Source organism: Callorhinus ursinus, unplaced genomic scaffold (genome assembly GCF_003265705.2).
Source record: "Callorhinus ursinus isolate GAN/ISIS: 27379988/994484 unplaced genomic scaffold, GSC_fseal_2.0 scaffold1, whole genome shotgun sequence".
NCBI lineage: Eukaryota > Metazoa > Chordata > Mammalia > Carnivora > Otariidae > Callorhinus > Callorhinus ursinus.
Window position 1 is genome coordinate 180,716 of NW_027397063.1, and position 20,943 is coordinate 201,658.

The window sequence follows — 20,943 nt, forward strand, 5'->3', positions numbered from 1 at the left end:
CAGGCTCCCCGCTGAGCAGGGAGCCTGATGCGGGACTCGATCCCGGGACTCCAGGATCATGACCTGAGCCGAAGGCAGTCGCTTAACCAACTGAGCCACCCAGGCGCCCGTGGTTTTGTTTTTTTTTAACTCTGATTTCCACTATGCCCACCAAACTTCCAATCCCAGATCAAAGTCTCTCTCCTCTTATCTCCTGTGTATAACCAAAATTAGCTGATATTTGCAAAAGAATGTTAATAAAACACTGCAGAAAACTAGGAGAATCTTACTGAAAATGCAAATAGCAATGAACGTTCAAGTTTCCAAAACGTAGGTTTCTGGCGCTAAGCTGAGCCTTCCTCCCCACCGCCACTCTTACCCCCAGTGTCCTCGCCTCCTGGACTCCTGCTGGCCTCCATCCCTCTCCAAACACAACCCTTCCCTCCTCTGAGAACCCAGGCAGGAAAACAGAAAAGTGGTTTCTTACGCACACTCACACCTCCCCGCCCGCGCTGGTGCCCCCGGGGGTCTCTGGTCTCTCCGGCCCCAAGCTCTGGACTCCAGGCTCTGCAGAGACGATTTCATGCACACCTGTCACTGCGTGGGTAAGCATGACATGCCTGCCACAATAATCCATACACAGAGCAGCTACATGCGTGTTCCCTGCAGACCCACTCTGGTATACCACAGAATACAGCAAAAACTTGAGAAATGGCCCCTTGGATTCACATCCAGTGAAAAATGTCAAGGTCTCCAGCCAAGAAGTTTAAGTCTACTCTCCCCTTCACACTCTCTCAGGGATCCCCACTTCCAGCACACACCGGCCTGAATCCCTATCCTCAGAGTTCAGCTCTTAACCTGAAGGCAGAGACCATGGCCACTGGGATGACTATGTTTGCATAACAAAAAAAAGAAAGAAAATGAGTATTGACATGACCAAATGTTTATTTGGATTAATTAATTCATGTGTAATGTCATATAATTCCCTAACGTTAAATTGCACTTAGATGTTTAACAGATCACCTTTACTGAAAAGAATCAGATTCCGTGGAATGGAGACCGTCCTGGAAAATCTGGGATGTGTGGTTGCCGTAGTAATTGTTGCCTTCCAGAACAGATCCATGCCTGGCTAATTACAGCCTTCTATTTTTAAACTCATCTCCATTCTTGTTCCCCACCCCAACATTTCTCACACTACTTCAGCAATAAAATACTATTACTGTTATCTGTACAGCCTGTGCTGGTCTCAAAATAACTTGTTTCCTGTCAGGCCCTGCAAGAGACAGGAGCTCTGGGGTCTGCCCACCACCCCCCGGAGCCAGGCCCAGGGAGGTCCTCTGGCAACAAGCCCCCCAGGGAAGGGACAGCAGAGCAGCACTGGGGCCGACCTGAAGGTCAGTCCCGAGCCTATCAGATTATGTCAGGACATCACGCAGCCGGATCAAAGCCCCAAAACCTGCAACCTGAGCAAAAGCTTCCAGCAGTCTTCCACTCTCTGGCTTGTGACCCAAAGCCTGGCTGCCTGGGATCCTGCTAACTCTGTCTGAAGGTCTGCCCTTTCCACCACAAGCCTGTGGGTACTGTGGAAATGGATGAAGACCCCCCAGTGAGAGCAAGCAAAGTCTCTTATTTATTCAGAGTGTGCTGTAGCTAGGGAATCAGCCACCGTCCCTGGCTCTGTTCGTTGCTAGGTCTGTTGTAATAAAGTCCCGCAAACCGAGTGCCTTAGATGAAATGGACACTCTCGCAGTTCTAGAGGGCAGAAAGCTGCAGGCATGGTATCTGAAGAGCCACGCTCCCTCTGAAGGTGCTAGGGAGAATCTACCTGTTCCAGGCCTCTCCCCTAGCTTCTGGGGGCTTGCTGGCACTCTTTGGCGTTCCTTGACCTGTAAATGCCTCACCCAGGCCTCCGTCTTCAGGTCCACATGGTGTTCTCCCTGTGCGCACATCTGTGTCCAAATGTTCCCCTTTTATAAGGATCGTAGTCATACTGGTTGAAGGACCCACTCTACTCCAGGATGACCTCATCTTAACTATTACATCTGCAGTGATTTTATTTCTAAATAAGGTCATATTCTGAGATGCTGAGGATTAGGAGGTCAACATATGAGTGTCTGGGGGACACAACCCATAACACTTGCTCTGGCAGAGACTCAAAACCAAGCAAAGCAGGGAGGGGGAAAGCTTTATAGTGCACAAGAGAGAAGGCTCTATGTGGGCCCTGATGAGAAGCTGTGGGCATGGGGAAGCTAACTAGAAGCAGAACATCCTATGTGATTGGTCATGAGTGCATATTTAGCTTTTTCATGTTGGTTGAGTTAGAAGTGGAGGCAAAATTCAGGTAAGCTAGCAGTCATTGACCTAGTCCTGGCTGTTTGGGGCTGGTTGCTGCAGAGGCTCTATGTTTATATATACCGTCTGTCCGTTGTCCATTCTGTGTTCATTCTCTCAGTGCAAATGCTACCTCCTGCAGGCCTCAGGGTGCTGCTGGGGCTGGTGACCTGGAAAGATCTGCAGAGAGGATCTGGAGCAGGTGGTCTGCAAGACCCAGCCCTGGAAAGGCTCAGTGCCCCCAAGAGCAGACCCACGATGGGGCAATCCCACAGTGCAGACCTGCTCAGGCCGTTACCCAGAGCAGAGGCCAAACACCCAAGGGCCCCTTCGGCAATCTTCTCTTTCTCTTTCCACCAGGCTGAGCACAGCTGTGTAGTGGGAAAGTGTAGACACACTGACCCTAGAGCAGCTGTCCTCAGGCTTTTAGGTCTTAGCACCCCATTCAGGACTCCAAAGAGCTTATGTTTATGTGGGAGATAGCTATCAATATTCACCACATTAGAACTGAGAAATTTTTAAAATAGTAAACCCATTACATGTTAATGTAAATAACTTACTTTTATGAAAAATAACTATTTTCCAAAAGAAAAAATTGCAAGGATGGCATGATTTTAAATTTTTGCAAATCTCTTCAATGTCTGGCTCAACAGAAGTCAGCTAGAGTCTCATGTCTGCTTCTGCATTTAAACTATTATGTGTCACACATCATGTAGCCTCTGGAAAACCCCACATTACACTCATGTGAACAAAAGCTTATAACATGGTTGAATTATCATGAAAAATACCTTGACTTTGCAGAACCACTGAAAGGGTCTGAGGGGCCCCCAGAATCCCCAGGCCCCTGCCATAAACTCATGCTTAGGGTTACTGAATCAGGGATCAAGCCCACGGCAAGCCTGCAGGGAGAAGGGCCCCTGGCGATATGGGAGGAGGATTATAAGCCATTCCAGTCAAATAGACTCAAATCTCACAAATTAGGAAAATGCCCCAAACCTACGCAAAGAGATAAGAAGTTTTAGACCTGAGTTAAAGTCAAGGACTTTCAATATCTTAACTTCCCACTTGAAAATGCAAAGGCAAAAAGAGCAGAAATGAAAACAAATGATGTTTGTTAGTTCATTTTTTCCTCCCCTAGTTCCAAGATTATATGCAATTAGAAACTGATTTAACTGATGGATGCTGAGGTGCATCAGCACCCCCAGCCACCCAGAGAATAGAGCCCTGATTAGACCCGACATGGCCCATTGAGCACAGGGTGGCGAGCAGATCAGCCACAGAATAACCATGTGGGAGTGTCTTTCTTTTCCAGTCCTCGCTCTTGGTCCAGTCTTCTCTCCTTCTCAAAATCCTCTTGGCATTTTCTTTTTCCTTCCCCCTCTGACTCTAATATGTACCCCAAATTGTGGTTTACCCTGACATTTAATATGCATAAAGCAGCCAGCCACTTATTAGAGTAAATTAAAACTAGAGGCCTTCTTTAAAATAGTTGGTTCTATGTTATATAAATTTTACCTCATTAAAAAATATATGAATGCCCTTCTTTTAACCCAAGCTTATTTTTGAAATTTTTTAATCCTATAAAAAGTATTTCAGCCATTAGTTTAAATAGGGAAGAGTGATTTGGAACTTCTGAGTCCATAAAATATGACATAGGATATATGTGTTAATTTTTAAAGAAAAGTTAGTGAGGGGCGCCTGGGTGGCTCAGATGGTTAAGCGTCTTCCTTCGTCTCAGGTCATGATCCCAGGGTCCTGGGATGGAGCCCACGTCCGGCTCCTGGCTCAGCAGGGAGCCTGCTTCTCCCTCTGCCTCTCCCCCTGCTCACGCTCTTTCTCTCTCTTTGTATCTCTGTGTCTCGAATGAATAAATAAAATCTTTAAAAAAAAAAGAAAGAAAGAAAAGTTAGTGATTCATGTAATGTTTCCAGAGACTATGTTCCAAATTATTTAAAAACATAAAGAACAACAAGTTAAATATGGACACAACCATAGGGAATCAGAGATACTCAACTCAGTTCTCAAAATGCGGGCTTATGTCTCCAGAAATCACCTGCTTGACCAACCTGTCACTACAAAATAAATAAATAAATAAATGTCCAAGCAGGGCATCTATCTCTATTCCAAAATCACGAAGACATTCATAATGAATCGTTGAGGAAAGTAGATCTATACAAGGATAAAATTAGAAATTGGAAATAATGGCCACCTCTTGCTACAATAACACCCCATAACAAACAACCTCAACACCCAGTATCTTTTCATTGAGTTTTATCATGGTGTTGCAGGTTTGTTGCGCTGTGGCTGATCCAGGCTGCAGCTTGGGGTGTGGTGTCTTCCCTGTGTTCTTTGCCTGATAAGTAGCAGGAGGACAAGAGGCATGAAGAACCCCACAGGCACATTTAAGGCCGTTGCTTGCATCACATTGGCTAACATGCCTTTGGCCAGAGCCAGCCTACCTGGTTGCACCCGACATCAATGGGTACATTGTGTCCACAGTGAGAGGGGAATTGTTGCTGAATGATAATCCATCAACTTGGGGCAGAGAGAGAGCCCAGATAATATTTGTAGAGCAGTATCTTCCAGAAAACTTGAACAACATGTTGCTTTGATTTAAAGTCTGGTATGGAAGAGACTCTGTAGGGGAACAGTTCAATCAGATTCTTCTAAAATAAAAGCATCTTTAAAAAATGAGATTTATTTCTAACTCTGCATTTTGGAACACATATATTAAATTATATCAAGTAGAAAGAATGTACTTTTTATAAGAAAAACTCTAAATCAAGTCATCTTGCCTGAGGACAAATAGTGAATAGTGGCCATCTTCACTCATTCATTTTTCATCCACACTTGAGTGTATTGGCTGAAAGCCGTGTGCCAGGTGCTATGCTGGGGCTGGGGGGGTACAAGGATGAAAAAGATGCCCTGCCAAGAGTACTTAGTCCAGTTGAGGAAAAAAAAAAGAAAGAAATGTTCATAAATAACTGGAACTTGAGACACAAAGTGACAAATGCCGATTTTTAACACATAGATAAAATGCTCTGGGGGTTTAGCAGAGGGAGCATTACTTCCAGATGCTGAATAATGATAATATAATGGTTGACATGATTGCAAGAAACTCACAGAACACTCAAATCAGCAGATAATCAGCCCAAGCTCTTTATTTTACAGAAGAGGAAACGGGCCCAGAGAGATGAAGTCAGTCATGTAGAGGGCGAGAACTTTTCCCTCCTTCCCTTCTAGGCTCTTGGCTGGTCTAATAATTAAACTGATATAAGACAGGAGATATTAATAGGAGAAAATCAAATAAAGTTTAATAACATGTATACCTCCTAGTTACATGGGAGAGACCCAGGAAAACCAAGTAACTCTCATAAATGACCCAAGCCGTCACTTTAAATTCCATCTTCAGCTAAAGACAAAAGATGCTGGGTTGGTGGGGGGAGTCAATTATGGAGGGTGGCCAGGAAAAGCACAGTGAACTGGCTTAGGCTGTTATGCAGATTTAAGTCCCTGCCAACTCCACTGATTGAACAGTTTCTGGAGATTTAGCCCTCCCCCTCATCCTGGTACCTGGAGGGAGACACCTTACACATGGAGATTTCCTGCAAACATGCAAATGTTTCTTATAAAAGGGTAACTTCTACTTGGTTTTCAGAGCTCCTCCCAAGTTGGCTGCTTGTCAAAAATAACCAGCCTAAAACACTCCCTGTGCCAAAGAGGCACATTGTGGGGGGGGGGCGCATATTTTGCTCTCCTTCAGTCCCACCTTTGAAACTTTGAAGAATTTTCACAGTCCAGAAGCTGAGTTGATAGATTACTTCCTATCTCACTGAACCAGCCACTCAGTCCTGGGAACAGGTCAGTTCAGGTAAACAGCTGTGTCTCATTCCAGGAGGCCGTCCTAAAGGTGAGTTCCCAAAGTTAGGAGAAATCAGGTATTTAATATGGCATTTCTATGGAAACAAAAGAAAAACAAAGGTTAGTGATTGGAACAAATTATAAATCAGTTTTTGAGCCCGGGGGCAGCCAGTCAAGAACATTTCTAGATGTCAGGCTAGAAGCATCTTCAGATAGTGAGAGCAGGTGGTAGCAATCTGACAGGTCTTCTTCCAGAAGGGTTTGCAGTTTGAATGTCTCTGGTGATTGTTCTGATCTTCAAGAGGCATGACGATTGTCTAACATGACCTGTTGTGTTGATTTCTCTGAAGTTTATAGCAAGTCGTTTATATTCAGTTTGCGGGACTTTTTGGGCAAAATTTTGTTCTTAGCGATTCCAAGTCAAAAGGTGGGAGAAAGTTGGAAATGTTGGTTTGGAGATTTGTGGCCAGATATTTGAGGAAACTGGAAGAATTCAGGATCCAGTCCAGTTTACAGGTAAATAACAAAACCTCAAAGTCAATGAACAGAATTGGAATTTAATATCCACCAGTTGTATTAATAGTTCGTATTGAAACATTATTTTTCTCTCTAAAATTAACCCATTTCTACCAAAGATCATTACAGTAAAATATATTTGTTTGCAAAATTAGTCTAGTCTCAATAAACTTGACCTGGTTATTTATATAAGTCCAGTAAGAATAACAATCATATAGACTCTTAATCTGCTTCACTGGAACTTTTCATAAGGAACCTCAAATGGGACTTTTAAAAGCCTCTCAAGACCAGGAAGACAAACCAAGGACTTGCCAGACTCACCTGCAATACCTATAGATTTGGGTGAATTCCTCTCTTCTTAAGGATTCCAAAATATCCTGAGGTTTCTGCACTTGCCATGAAGTGACCTTCCTTAAGCACCTGGCAAAACTGCTGGGAAGCCTGTAAGCAAGGTACAAGGCTGTTTTTTCAAGGGACTTTATTACCTCCATAAAGTCAACTTTAGTTCCTTAAAGCTGTCTGGTATATCCGAGTATGTACATCTCTCTCAAATATGACAATCTAGTCAAAGCCTTGGTAATATAACCAATTTCCAGTTGTGTCCTGTTACAAGGAGAACAGGTTCTTATTGAACTTATGCAAATAATTATATTGCCATAAAAATAAGAATACTCACTGAGAGTTTCTGATTTCTGGAGCAATCTGGTAGGGAGAAAAAGATAAATGTTTCATCTTTGTACACAAAGGTATATTTAAGCAAGTTGCTCTAAGACATAGGCAGCTAAATCAATGGTATGATCTTAAAATTATCAGATACCTGCATTCAAGAGTTCTTCCCATGAGTCTCACTAAAGAGGAAGCACTTTTGCAAAAACATCACAGTAAAACAATTACTGTAAATGGCAAAAGATTTTTAAATGGCCACAGTTAAAGATTTGATGAGAGTTCATTATAATACAATTGACAAAGAAATTTGCTTATTTCTATAACATAAAACATTTCAAATTAATAATAGAATTACAAGTGATAACATTGTACCGGGACATACCAGAATTCTAGGAATTTCATAAAATTTCTGGAACACCAATGTGAATAACATATATCCACACAAACATCACAGACCATTATGAAACAATATAAAAGATTTCAAAGGCAAATACAGAAAGTTATATAGCTGTGAGCAAAACATAGCTCTTAATATTGAGAAGACCCAGTTTTCTTAAGCAATCAAAGACCGGATGGTAAGGAGCACAGGAAATCATTCTGTTAAAACACAAAATCTTTGCTTTTTAGGCAGATTACTTAAAAGGTAAAGAAAAACAATCTCTTATGAGGAGGAGATCAATGGTCCATGAAAATTTGTACTTTTAGTCAATGAAAGAAAATCAAGTTTTAGCTTTACATAAATACACTACAGATTTTAAAGCTTAATTTTATAGTCCTTATCATAAACTCATTACATTTTAGCCAATTTGACCACACAAAGTAAAATTCTCTTTCTTTCCCTAACTTTCTATACTAGTTTTACTTTAGGACAATTTTACTTTCTTTTCCCTTTAACAAAAGTTCATCTTCATATCTCATACATTTTCTTATCCAAAAACACATCTTACTTTCCTTGCATACAGAGTTGTTTTCCTTATTACCTCTAGTAGCTTTAATTACATATGTTAGAATTCTTAACCCTTAGAAACTTTCATTTCTAGCAAAACTAAGAAGTAAGCAGTTGTGAACAGCCTGTTACACCCACATTTTTTAGATTGGCAAATTTATGAATACACTTCATAATTTCTAGAAGCATATGCCTTTTAAAAAAATAGTACAATCTTTCAGGGTGGCACAAGGCATGTTTACTAACAGACACAAATATCTTCAGTGCCTCTGTAATAAGAAGCCAAAAATAGATAAACTTATGTTCAGTAAATGGTCTAGATATTCAATGAATTTCTCATCATTTAACTTAACTCAGCACAACTTTAAAGTTCCAAGTTACCAAAGAGAATTGAAATTATTTTTAAGTACACATACCATAAAATATAATTATTGTTAAAAAGTTCACCTAAAAACTCTTTTCCCACTTATAGCTCTCTAACTCATTCGCTCCCAATGATGACACTTAGATTACTCACAAAAACCTCACAAGATATTAGACAAAGTCAGCCATCATCCCAAATTATTCTTCTTGCTGATAAGTTTTGAAAGAGATAACATGAATTTGATTAGTCAACACAGGCAGTTGTTTATCTGCATTACATTTAATGTCCTCACAAAGACACAATTATTTTAATTAAACTAACAAACTTCAACTAGCTTCCATTTACCGAAGATTATCCCACATCACATGAACTTGAAAAATATTTGGCTTGGTTTCTATATTTCTGAGAATTTTAGAATGCCCAATCCTTAATTTATATAAGTGCTTGTTTGTTTCAAAGCCAATTAAATAGAACTCTTTACAAATGAATTTTGGCAATACCATTCAGAGGTAGAAAAATGTCACACACCCGTAACATAGATATGTAGATGCACATGAACATATAGACACAAATTTTACAGCTTTTGTTTTAAAATTTTAACCATGAAATGGGTATAATGCAAAACTCACTCATTTATGAAAGAGCAGTTGGATCCAAACTGTGTTTCTGGCAGATGGAATAAATTAAGGTTACCTGTTGCGATGGCTAATGCTTTCTCTACTAATACTTCTGGAGAAGACATCTAAGATTTTTCATTAGCCCAATTTCCAAATATCTCCCTTTTTCTCTCTTTCTTCTGGTGAGAAACATCTCACTAAAGTTTGAATTTCAAAGAGTGGCTCTTTCGGTCCTAGACAAGATGGGGATAGAAAGTCTACATCACAGAGACATGGGTGGCTCAGTTGGTTAAACTGCCAACTCTTGGTTTCTGCTCAGGTTGTGATCTTGTGATAGTGGGACCCAGCCCCTCATTGGGCTCCATGCTCAGCATGGAGTCTGCTTGAGATTCTCTCTCCCTCTCCCTCTGCTCCTCCATCTGCTCGTGCATGTGTGTGTGTGCACACATATACTCTCTCTCCAAAATAAATAAATAAAATCTAAAAAAATAAAATAAAATGACTCCTCCCCCCCCAGAAAAAGTCTACATCACAAAGGCACAGAGAGAGTATCCAAGTTTTCTCCAACATTTGGAGTTTTGGGGGTATATTTGCGTATAATCAGAGGTCTAGGATAATTTAAAATTTTTCCTTCTTTTTCTTAAGTGCAGGACAATTCTGTTTCCAATGTCCCAGTCAGTGTCTATGAACATTGTGAGACGAATATGTGAGGTCTGGGGATTGGTAAAGATGGGGGGGGTTGAATTGCTTCTAGAGCCACATTTCAGGTTTTGTAGATATTTGCAAGACAAAGCAGTTGCTTCCTGTTCCCCTCAAAATGGAGTGGTAGCCTGAATGATATCAAAAGAGCGATATGCCCACCCAACTACATTTCTTTTGTTTCTTTATCTCAGGGAGATTTCCAGCTAAGATAGAAATTAAAAGTTTTTTTTTTAATGTTCTAGAAATTCAGGGTTTAATGCGTTGTCTTGAAAAAGCCTGTATAGAGTGTTTAACAAAGGTTTTCAGATGCTCTCCTTCTTTCTGAGTGCATTATTCAACATTAGACCAATTTATTTTAGGGGGAAAGCCTCTAATATTGCTCCTATCAAGCCTTGAATATGAGCATCCTGCTGAGCCATTTCCAGGTCATTTGTAGGAGGACCTGAGAGGATCTGGCCATCAGTATCCTCGGAGCGGGAGGTGTTCCCCAGGGGGCCATCGGGTTTGCCAGATTACCATAGTTAAATCATGGGAGGAAAGAGCAACCCTTAGCAGCCACTCCAGGTCCCAGTGAATGGGGTGGTGAATGGCCACTATTGTTTCCAACTCCTCTCTGAAAGTAGAGGTAAAAGGCTTTATAGTTTAGGAGATCTGTTGCTGTCCATATGACATCAAGTCTTGGTGGTGGGGGTCCAGATACATCCATCAAGAACACTGTATGGGAAGACCTGAAGCTGGCAGAGCCTGATTACAGACCCCTGGGAAGTAGGAGGAATTGTAACAGCAAAGCGAGCCCTACCACCCTTCTTGAGTGCTTCTGCTAAAGTCACTTCCTGGAGTTTAGTATTTACATGAGTATCGGTATACCTTGAGCCTGGAGAGAGGCCCTGCTTTCTATAAATCTTATGAGGAAAGGGAGATTAAAACAGGCAGCTGGGTGTTTATGGATTTTCTGGGGAAGTTATAGGAGTCTTGGGATATAAGGGAATTTGCTGAGGTGATAGGGCTGGATTTGAGAGGGGGTTTAGACCAGGGGCTCAGAGAATCAAGAGATCTTCTGGTGGGTCAAGGAGAGGGATTTGGGAATAAAGGGGGTGTATAGGAAGGAGGAGAAGGGGATTTACATGAGATGTGGATGCTAATTTTTGTTCTAAGTCTCATTTCTGTTCTTCCATCTTTTTAAGGGAGTCCCTAAGGCAGCTGCTCTACTTCTTTGTGTCCACTTTTAGTTTGGTCTTTCCATAGGTACCAACAAAACAATTGTTTAGGATAAGAGTTCTCTAAAAAATTTTTTCAAATATAGAAGTTTGTCCAATAAAGATTCGTCATCTGGTCTTCGACAAGTAGGATCATCCTTTTTTTTAAGTAGGATCATCTATTAATCTTGATAGCACCTGAAACCAATGAGCCTTTTAACCGCTCAGCCACGGATGCAGGAGGCAGCCCAAAGGAGAGGGCAAAAGATGCAGCCCTCACAAGATCCAGACAGTGAGTAAGATCTCAGCGTCAGCCTCAGAAAGCAAAGATGTCACAGGCAGTAAGAATGGTGAGTGCAAACAGTGTCTCTGGTGTCCCATGAGAAGGTGAGAGGTCTCCAATCACAGACCCACTAACCTGTGACACCAGGCAAGCACGACCGAAGTGGGACTTTTCCAGCACTCAGCAAAGGTTGAAACAATGGCCTCTTACAGACAAGACCCCTTAAGACAAACTCCCCTGAGAGCTGATATAGTCAGATAAAGAGAACTGACACCAGCCACCAGTCCAAGTTGTTACTTGGCTAAAATCAGGGGTTCCCATGCCCCTCCTCTTTTCAGATCCAGTCGAGTCGACCATCCGCCAAATGCATCCCCTGGCCGGCAGAGACCAGAGAGAACATTATCACTGGTCACAAAGCCAAGATCCCAAGACATAGAACAAGACAAAGGGAAACCTCATCCGGCTTCTCTTATATACACGTTAACAGCATTAGCTACGGCTTAGGTCTCTTGGAGTCAAACTAAAAGCTCAGAGGGATGTGCCTCTGGGTTGAGGACTGGGTGGTGTTTAATGGAGTACCTCTTTGCACAGAAATTTTCTTGAGATTGGTGGATGACCTAGTGTCAGTCTAACCCATTCAATGACCAAATTATCCTAACATGAGAGTCTTAGAGTTAGGTGGTACAGGCTCCAGCAGCTCTTAAGTGCTTGACCTGTGCCCACCAATCTCGTAGCTTGGCTCCTAAGATGTCCCTTAGCAACAGCATTTACCTCTCGTGCACATTAATCCACAGCAGAGTTTGTCTAAACAGACATGGGTCTGGTGAGGACCATGAACCTGTCATTCTGTGAGGCTGGCTCAAACAGCAGGCCATGGTAGGGCCCGAGCCTACGTTCTGCCCTATGGTTTTCCTCCTCATGACAAATGACACAACAGACAGAGACAAAAACAGTGACTGTTTGTGTAAGGAACAGGATCAATAAATAAGACTTTTTTTTTTTTTAGCAGAGTTGCTAGACCCTGGGAACTAGTTGCCCAAATATTTTCCCCTGCTAATCTAAATTTAGAAAAAGTGCTCCCACCATGCTCACTTCCACTGCACCCTTCGGGCAGAGGGCTGGAAGACGGACAAGGTGAGAGTCCTTACCGTCTGCTGGCTTTTTGTCAGAGGCCCCAGGATGTCCCAACCGCAGCAGCCCTGCCACTTTGAGCATCCCATCTGGGCCACCAGAACTGTAGGGATGGAAAAGGTTTCCCTCCTTCCCATCTAGGCTTTTCGGCTCGTCTAATAATTAGGTTGATAGAAGGCTGAGTAACAGGAAACAAACAAAAGTTTAATAACATGTATACCTCCTGGTTCCATGGGAGAGACCCAGGAAAACTGGGTCTGAATACTGAAGTCTGGAAACTGAAAATTCCATCTTCAGCTGAAGAAAAAAGATGCTGCGGGGGGTGGGGGTGGTGGGGGGGGTCAGTTATGGGGGGTGACCAGGAAAAGCACAGTGAACTGGGTTAGGTTGTTATGCAGATTTAAGTCCCTGCCAACTCCACTGATTGAACAGTTTCTGGAGATTTAGCCCTCCCCCACTTCCTGGTACCGGGAGTGAGACACCTTACACATGGAGATTTCCTGCAAACATGCAAATGTCTCTTATAAAAGGTTAACTTCTACTTGGTTTTCAGAGCTCCTCCCAAGTCGGCCGCTTCTCAAAAACAACCAGCCAAAAACAATCCCTGTGCCAAAGAGGTACATTTTGGGGGAGGGGGGCACTTTCTGCTCCCCTTCAGTGACATTCCTAAAATCACAGAACCTGCAGTACAAGGGTCAGGATTCAAATTCCACCTTCTACTCCCATTCTGGGACTCCTTCCATTGTTTTCTATGGCACCATGTCTATGATCCCCGAAGCTGCTTTCCTGGCAACAGTTCAAGTCCATACAATGAAAAATGACACCGCTAAAGAGGATGGCATTTATAAGGTGGGAGGAGAGGCATGAAGAGCAAGAACGTGGTTAAATAAATACCAACCTGTCAGAAAACAACAAAGAAAACATCAGCCGGAAATTTACGACCTGCAAGTATTTTTCCCTCCCTCTTCTGCTATGTATATTCATCCAGATTCCTTGTTCTTTGACCAAAACACCCAGAAACACGCCGGTCTTTTTTTGGCACGAGGAAGGGAGACGTTTTGAATGATCCAACGTGTCTCTTGTTCTAAGAACCCTTTAAGGATGTGAGTTATGGGGCCTTTCCTCCTGCCTTGGTTCCTTTAAATTATGCTCATAGCTTGGCAAAGAACTCTTAACTGCCTGGCCCATTAATCAGGTCGCGCCATAAATTTCTTGCCTCGTTGCCCTGTGGAGAATCCATCTGGAAGATGTTCACACTGGAGTAGTTTGGGAAGCTCCCACAACATCACTGGCCTTGTCAGGTCAGCCACCCCCCTGCACTCCAGAACAGAGGGGATGGGCAGGGCCACCCAGGACACACGCCTTGGCCCTCCGCTGTGGCTGTGTGGTCCGGAGAAGCCACTTGACCACTCTGGGCTCCTCATTTGCAAAATGGAAATAATCATATTTCTCCTTCTGGACTGTTTTGAAGGTTAATGAGATAAAGTGTAGGAACCAGGTGATATTAGATCAGATCATAACAATGGTATGTCCAAGGACAGAGCACAGCCTCCTTAGCTTTTGACAGGAGAGGCCCCCTCTTTCCCTGCCTTGCTCCAACCTCCACCTTTGTAATTCAGTGTGCTGCTTGAGGGCACCTGGCTGGCTCGGGAGGTAGAGCATGATCTCAGGGTTGTGAGTTCAAGCCCCACATGGGGCGTGGAGCCTCCTTAAAAAAAAAAAAAATGTGCTTCTTGAATGGGGAGTCTCTGTGTCATAATGGCTCAAGAAATGGTGGGCCTGGATTTTGCTGAGGCCCAAACCAATTCTGTCTCTCCTGTCTCTCTGAAATGCAAACGAGGTAGAACGTGCCACCCAGAGGACCATGAAAATTGCAAACCCCAGCATGAGAGGCCCCTCCTGGTTTCCTAGGGCACCTTCCCGCAGGAGCACCACCCATCCTCACAGCCAGAGGGCACTGTTTTTCCTTTTAGATCCTTTTCCTCCAGCATCTTTGGCAACGAACAGCCCAGAGTTTTTCCCCCAGGTGCCCCTCTCAGGGTGAGTGTTCAATGACTGAGGTATCTTTGCTCAGTTCAATTGTGAAATAATAATAATAATCATTAATAATAATAATAATAATACCAAGATTTCAACCCAGGTGTGCAGCTCCTGAGTCTGAATCGAGACTAAACGTTATTTCTGTCCACAGCATCTAATGGGTACCAACCTGCAGGAGGTGCCTACTTCCAGAGAAAGTTGTCACATCTCTCAGGACGCGAGCCCTTAGGAATGCCTAATTGGCATATACTTAAACCTATAACTAGATGGGTGGGGAGAGCAGGGCCAGAATGCGCACTGATCGTGTCTAAGACCAGTGTGCAGGGGTGACTGAGTTTGAGATCTCTGTGCCTTCAGAGCTCCCCAACGCTTGCCCCAGGCAAGAATGCTGTGATCCCCTGCTCTCTCCATGTTTGTAGGCTTTGTCTTTGGCCAGAAGCCCTGGATCTCTCTCCAGCGCACGCTCTCTCTCTCTCTGCAGAGTCCTCAGACAGGATCCCCACAGTAGCCAATCTGATACATAGCCATCCTGGAAAGAGAGCATCTATATAACACCCATTAACCTTAAAAATAAAACTGCTAGTGATTTTACCAGCAAAAATGGGTTTATTTGGGATTAGCCAAGAAGTACAATCTGGGACAAGCAAGCCATGGCAAAACTATAGGCAAGTCCAATGAATAAAGGAGGGAACCACTCTTGTATAGAGGAAACAGCTGTTATCAGCAAAAAGGTCCATAGGAGCAAACTGGGAGTTTGAAGTATAGTGGCTTCTCATTGGCTGAGCTGTGACTGTCTCTCATTGGCTGGGCTTTTGCCAGGGGAGGAGAAAACCTTCCTTCCCCTCGCTGGGGTGGCAAAGTAGTATCCCTGGGCAAGGCACCTCTCTTCCTGTTGGGTCTGCAATGGATGGCGTGAGAGCCCCCCTGACAGCCTCCTGACTCCATCCTAAATGAGGTTTCCTTTTATTAATTTTCATGAAGCCATCTGAAAGTTAACGTACTGTGGATTTCTAACCCCACCTCAAGGAAAAGTGTGTATAGTAAAAAAAAAAAAAAAATAGTTTAGATAGATTGGTTTTATATTTGTTGGGTTAGATGATGATTCTATAATAAACGTAAATGACTTAAAAGACTCCTTCCACTTTATTACGTCTGAACTCAGTAAAGCAAGTGTAACATGGTTTGCTGTAGACCTCTCTGACCTCAAATCTTTCTCAAAATGTACTCATAGCCCTATATTTCTTCTTAAATCAATTCCTGCTTCCTCCCCTATTGTGTAACTCAGTGGTATCACTTTTAAAAATCAAGTCATTATTACACCAACAACAAACAATAAGAGAAGGGGGGGTGGGAAGTATCACTTTTTGAAAAGCATTTTTTAGTGCCCCTTGCATCTCAAATGTGTACTTACCAAGGATTACACATTTGAGATTTAACCCTTCATCCTTTTTCTTTTTTTAATGTGTTAGATTTTTTCCTTACCCTTTATTTTTTAAGGTAAAATTTATATAAAGTGGGATGCACGGATCTCAAGTATACCATTCAGTGAGTTTTGACAAATGGGTAAAGGTGCATGACTCAAGCCCATATCATAACACAGAGCATTTCTAACACCAAGGAACGTTTACTCATATCCTCCCGATTCATCTTCCCACCTACCCCAGCCCCAGAGACAGGCGCTGTTGTGGCTTCCATCAGCATAGTTTGTCTTGATCTAAAACTTTGTATATAGAACCAGTGTGCACTCTTTTGTGTCTGGCTTGTTTCACTCAACATAATGCTTTTAAGATGCATACGGTTTCATTTATCAGGAGTTTGTTGTTTTCTAGGTAGTATTCCATTGTATGACTACATCACAGTTTCTTCATCCACTCTCCTATGGATGGAAATTTGGGTTGTTTTCAGTTTTTGGTTAATAGGAGTAAAGTGGTCATGAAGGTCCTTGTACATATGTTTTAAAGGGCATACGTTTTTACTTCTCATAGATAAATATCTAGAAGTGGAATTGCTTGGTCACAGGGAAGGTGAGTGGTTAACTTGATAAGAGATGGCCAAACATCTTCCCAAAGCTTGTGCCCATGACCACGTATGACAGTTGTGTTGACCACATCCTCCACAACACTGAGCGTTGCTAGTCTTTCACATCAGCCATTCTCCTGGGGTGCAGGAGAACCTCATTATGGTTTTAATTTGCATATTACTGATGAATATTGAACGCTCTCCTAGGAGCTTATTGGCCATTGATATTGTTTCCTTTGTGAAGTCTATGTCCAAGTATCTTGCTCCCTTTTTATTTTATTTATTTATTTTTTAAAGATTTTACTTATTTATTTGAGAGAGAGAGAGAGAGAGATATCACGAGCAGGGGGGGAAGGGTAGAGGGAGAAGCAGACTCCCCGCTGAGCAGGGAGCCCGATGTGGGACTCGATCCCAGGACTCTGGGATCATGACCCGAGCCGAAGGCAGACGCTTAACGACTGAGCCACCCAGGCGCCCTCTCGCCCCCTTTTTAACTGGGTGGTTTGTCTTATCATCACTGAGTTGTAAAAGTTCTTTTCCTAGAAGTTTTTACTTCTACACTTTCATCTACAGATTTAATAGTTCTAGCCCTTATATTCAGGTCCAGGATCCACTTCAAGTTAACTTTTTTTGCATGGTGTGAGATAGAGGCTGAAGTTCATTTCTTCCATATGGAAATCTTGTTGCTTCAGCACCATTTGTTAGAAAGACTATTTTTCCCCTGTTGAATTATCTTGTCCCCTTTGTGGAAAATCAATTGACCGTGTAAGCGTGGATCTATTTCTGGAGTCTATATTCCATGCCAATGACCTATCTGCCTATCTGTCTGTCGACACACAATCTCGAGTGCGATATGGTGGAGCAGAGATGAATCAATAAGCTGATGGTAGTGGAACCTGAGTAATGGGCACGGGTGGTGGGTTCATTACACTATTCTACTTTTGTATGATAAGATGCTTTCAAAAAGAGACAGCTTCAAAAATCACGGGGGGCGGTATTACCCTCATGTGTAACACCAGAATTGTAAGTTAGGGCAATCTATTTTCACATGACCAATTTGATGTTTAACAGCAATACTCAATTTCTCTTGGTAATACAGAGTTGTAGTTTTACTTCAACATACACATAAACACATACCATCTATTCCAAATAGATGAAATATTTAACTGCAAACAATATCATACAAGTAGAGGAGAATTTTGGAGAGTGCTTACACTATCCTCAGGTGAAGAGGTCTTTCTTGCCGTGACAGAAAAGTCCAAAACTATAAAGGAAATGATTGACATCTAATGACATGAAGACATATAATGTCCATGTCAAAAAAAAATCATAGATAAATTAAAAGATGAAGGACAAATGGTAAAACATTTGCAATATATAAAATGGCCACAGGGTGGTTACTATAATATATAAAAGGCTCTTTAAAAATCATTAAGAGATGGGGCACCTGGGTGGCTCAGTCGGTTAAGTGTCTGCCTTCGGCTCAGGTCATGATCCTAGGGTCCCTTGACAGGCTCCCTGCTCAGTAGGGAGTCTGCTTCTCCCTTTCTCTCTGCCCCTCTCCCCCACTGGTGTTTTCTCTCTTTCTCTCTCTCTCGCTCTCTGTCAAATAAATAAAATCTTTTTAAAAAATTAGATGCAGATTTCAATTGCATTAGTAATGATATTTTTAAGTGTCTGGTGAATCAGTAAGTTTATTTGTGGAATTTTCATACCTTTTTGTTTTTATTAGACATTTTATAATAAGTTCAGGATAATAAAAACGAAACCATAAGAAAAAGAGGAGCAACCCAATAGAAAAGTGAGAAACAGATAAATAAATGCTCATACCACTAACCAAATGTGAGATGGCGATTTATAATAAGAAATAAATATTTGGCCTTTGTCCACTGTTCCTGGCACATAGTTCCAAAACTTGGAATTTCCTATATAAGAACCATAGGGGCATCTTTTGTTATAATATCTAGTTTTGTTTTAGTTCTGAAACAGCTCCAGGGGGAGTAAAGGTGAAGTGGTTGTCTTTTGTATAACGAACCTTTTCCCCCCACATCTGAGTTTATGGTAACAAGGTGACCTTTGGAGAGCCCCTAAGCATGGGGACTGGTTGTAAGGGAAACCAACCTGTGATTAGAGGGTTGGAACTTCAAGCCCCACCCCCCAGCTCTAGGGAGGGGAGAGGGGCTAGAGATCTGAGTTCAATCACCCATGTCCAGTGATTTCATCAGTCATGCCTTTGTAATGAAGCCTCCATAAGAACCCAAAAGGACAGGGTTCACATAGCGTCCAGGCTGGTGAGCCCGCGGAGATTTGGGGAGAATGGTGCACCAAGAGAGAGGTCCTGGATGCTACACCCCTTCCCACATACCCTGCCCTACACATTTTTTTCCCACCTGGCTGTTCCTGAGTTCTACCCTTTTATAATAAACAGGTAATCTAGTATGTAAACTGTCTCCTGAGTTCTATGAGCCACTCTGGCAAATAAATCAAACCCAAGGAGGGGGTCATGGGAACCTTTGATTTATAGCTGATTGGTCAAAAGCGCAGATGACCACCTGGATCTACCATTAGCGTCTGGGGTGCGGGGCAGGCTTGTGGGACTGAGCCCTGAACCCATGGGACCTGATGCTACTTCCAGGTAGATAGTATCAGAATTGAGTTGAGCTGTAGGACCCCCGGGTGGTGTCCGGAGCATTCTTGGACGTGTGGGGAGCCGCACCCCCACATCAGACTTTGGTGTCTGAACTTTCACCTCGATTCTAAAAAGCACACTTAATTCCTTTCACATTTGAACGATTCTGATATTAGAACAAGTCCTACAGTCAGTGGGTCCATTGGTCTCTTGGTTTTTCTTTTAATTCTTCCCACATTGCTCTTCTAAATGAATGGTCCATCTTAATACCATTGACAATTTCTGAGGCTCAAGGACATATGGCAGTAGGCATTGGATGATTGGTTACCCACAGAATTACTGCCTTGAAACAATAAACGGCTAATACTTTTGGTTAAGGAAACAAATGAAAAGCCAGTCCCGATGAACTAAATCCTCAGTGTCCCCTTCCCCACAGCTTTGTCACTGGTCACCACACCCCCAGATCCTCGTCTTAAGGACGTTTTCTCCAAAGGCAATGAGTCTAGGAGTCTTTGGGAAGAAGGCTCGGTTCTCCCAACACTCTGAGCACAGGATAAGGAGGTGATGAGCCACAGGTCGACAGGAGACCTCAGGTTAGAGGGCCTGAGGGGAGGTCTCCTTACAAGCACTCCTGCTTCCAGAGCATGCACAAGGCAGCACCCACGACGGTGTGCTCCGCTCACATTAGCACTGGTGAGGTTCCCCTGCTGTTCCTTGTTCTAGAGAAATATTTCAGCTCCTCCCTCCCCTGCAGTGTCAATGAGAAGCCTGAAAACTTTTGTTTTACAACAGATAACATAGACACTAAGAGGCTTTTCCCCCAGTGTCTGGCTGTCCATCCAAATGTGCAACCTCTTTCTGATTGTAGAACCCAAATGCCCGTTTCTCTGTCCTGGCTCCTAGGCTTACTGGACTTCCAGAAATATGGAACAGTTTGGATATTGGACATGGAAACGCTCTGTGTTGACTTTATTTTGCCTATTTTTCTCTCAACTTGCCAGGTGCTCAGGATGAGGGAACCAACCTCAGATGCCCAGGATAGCGCCTTGGATCACAATCAGACACACCACCCACAGCCCAGGCCTGGGCAGCACCCTGCCTCCCGTTCTCCACCTTTCCCTCCTCCACCCCCTATTCTAACCACTCTCGACAGGAATGACCCTTTAGCCACATAGATTGGCACAGAACCCGCAATCCTTGCATTTTCTTAAGAGACACCCAGAAGTGCATTAGGAGGGGTGTGTTCCTGTACCCCCTTGAGCATCCGACAGATCATAGATGGCAACAGAAATCCCAACTCATTACCTCAGAACCAGTCTTTCCTTCTCTCCTCACCAAGGGGCTTCAAGCAGGGTCTGAAGACCTGGGCAGAACTTGCCCAGCTGCCCCTGCCACCTGCCTCAGAGCCTACAAGGGCGCCAACCCCCGCCGTCTCAGCACACAGCTGTCACCCAGGGTCACCTGGAGTGAGTCAGGAGGGGTGGGGGGCCTCAGTGTCCGTTCAGCTCTGACCTCACAATGCACAGCATCAAGGGAATTCTGATTAGCTTTAAAATGGCAAATCCACATAAGGAGTGCACCAAAAGGCAAGACCCACTACGACTTGGAGAATAACATTTGAGTAAAGTAGCAGCTCCTAGAGCTGACGTGGCTTTTAACCGGG

At 43.1% G+C, this 20,943-nt stretch overlaps 1 long non-coding RNA gene across 2 annotated transcripts; it reads right to left on the bottom strand.

Annotated features, from left to right (window-relative positions):
• Positions 1 to 3,866: 3,866 nt before the first annotated feature.
• On the bottom strand, positions 3,867 to 20,738 carry LOC112820468 (uncharacterized). 2 transcript variants are annotated; one of them, XR_012378397.1, is made up of 6 exons: positions 20,586 to 20,738; positions 7,364 to 7,389; positions 7,009 to 7,128; positions 6,080 to 6,214; positions 4,770 to 4,947; positions 3,867 to 4,188 (listed from the first exon to the last, which is right to left on the bottom strand). It is a non-coding gene; the product is annotated as an uncharacterized lncRNA (long non-coding RNA). The 2 variants fall into 2 exon arrangements; XR_012378396.1 differs by having other exon boundaries at positions 6,080 to 6,266.
• Between the last annotated feature and the right edge of the window lie 205 nt (positions 20,739 to 20,943).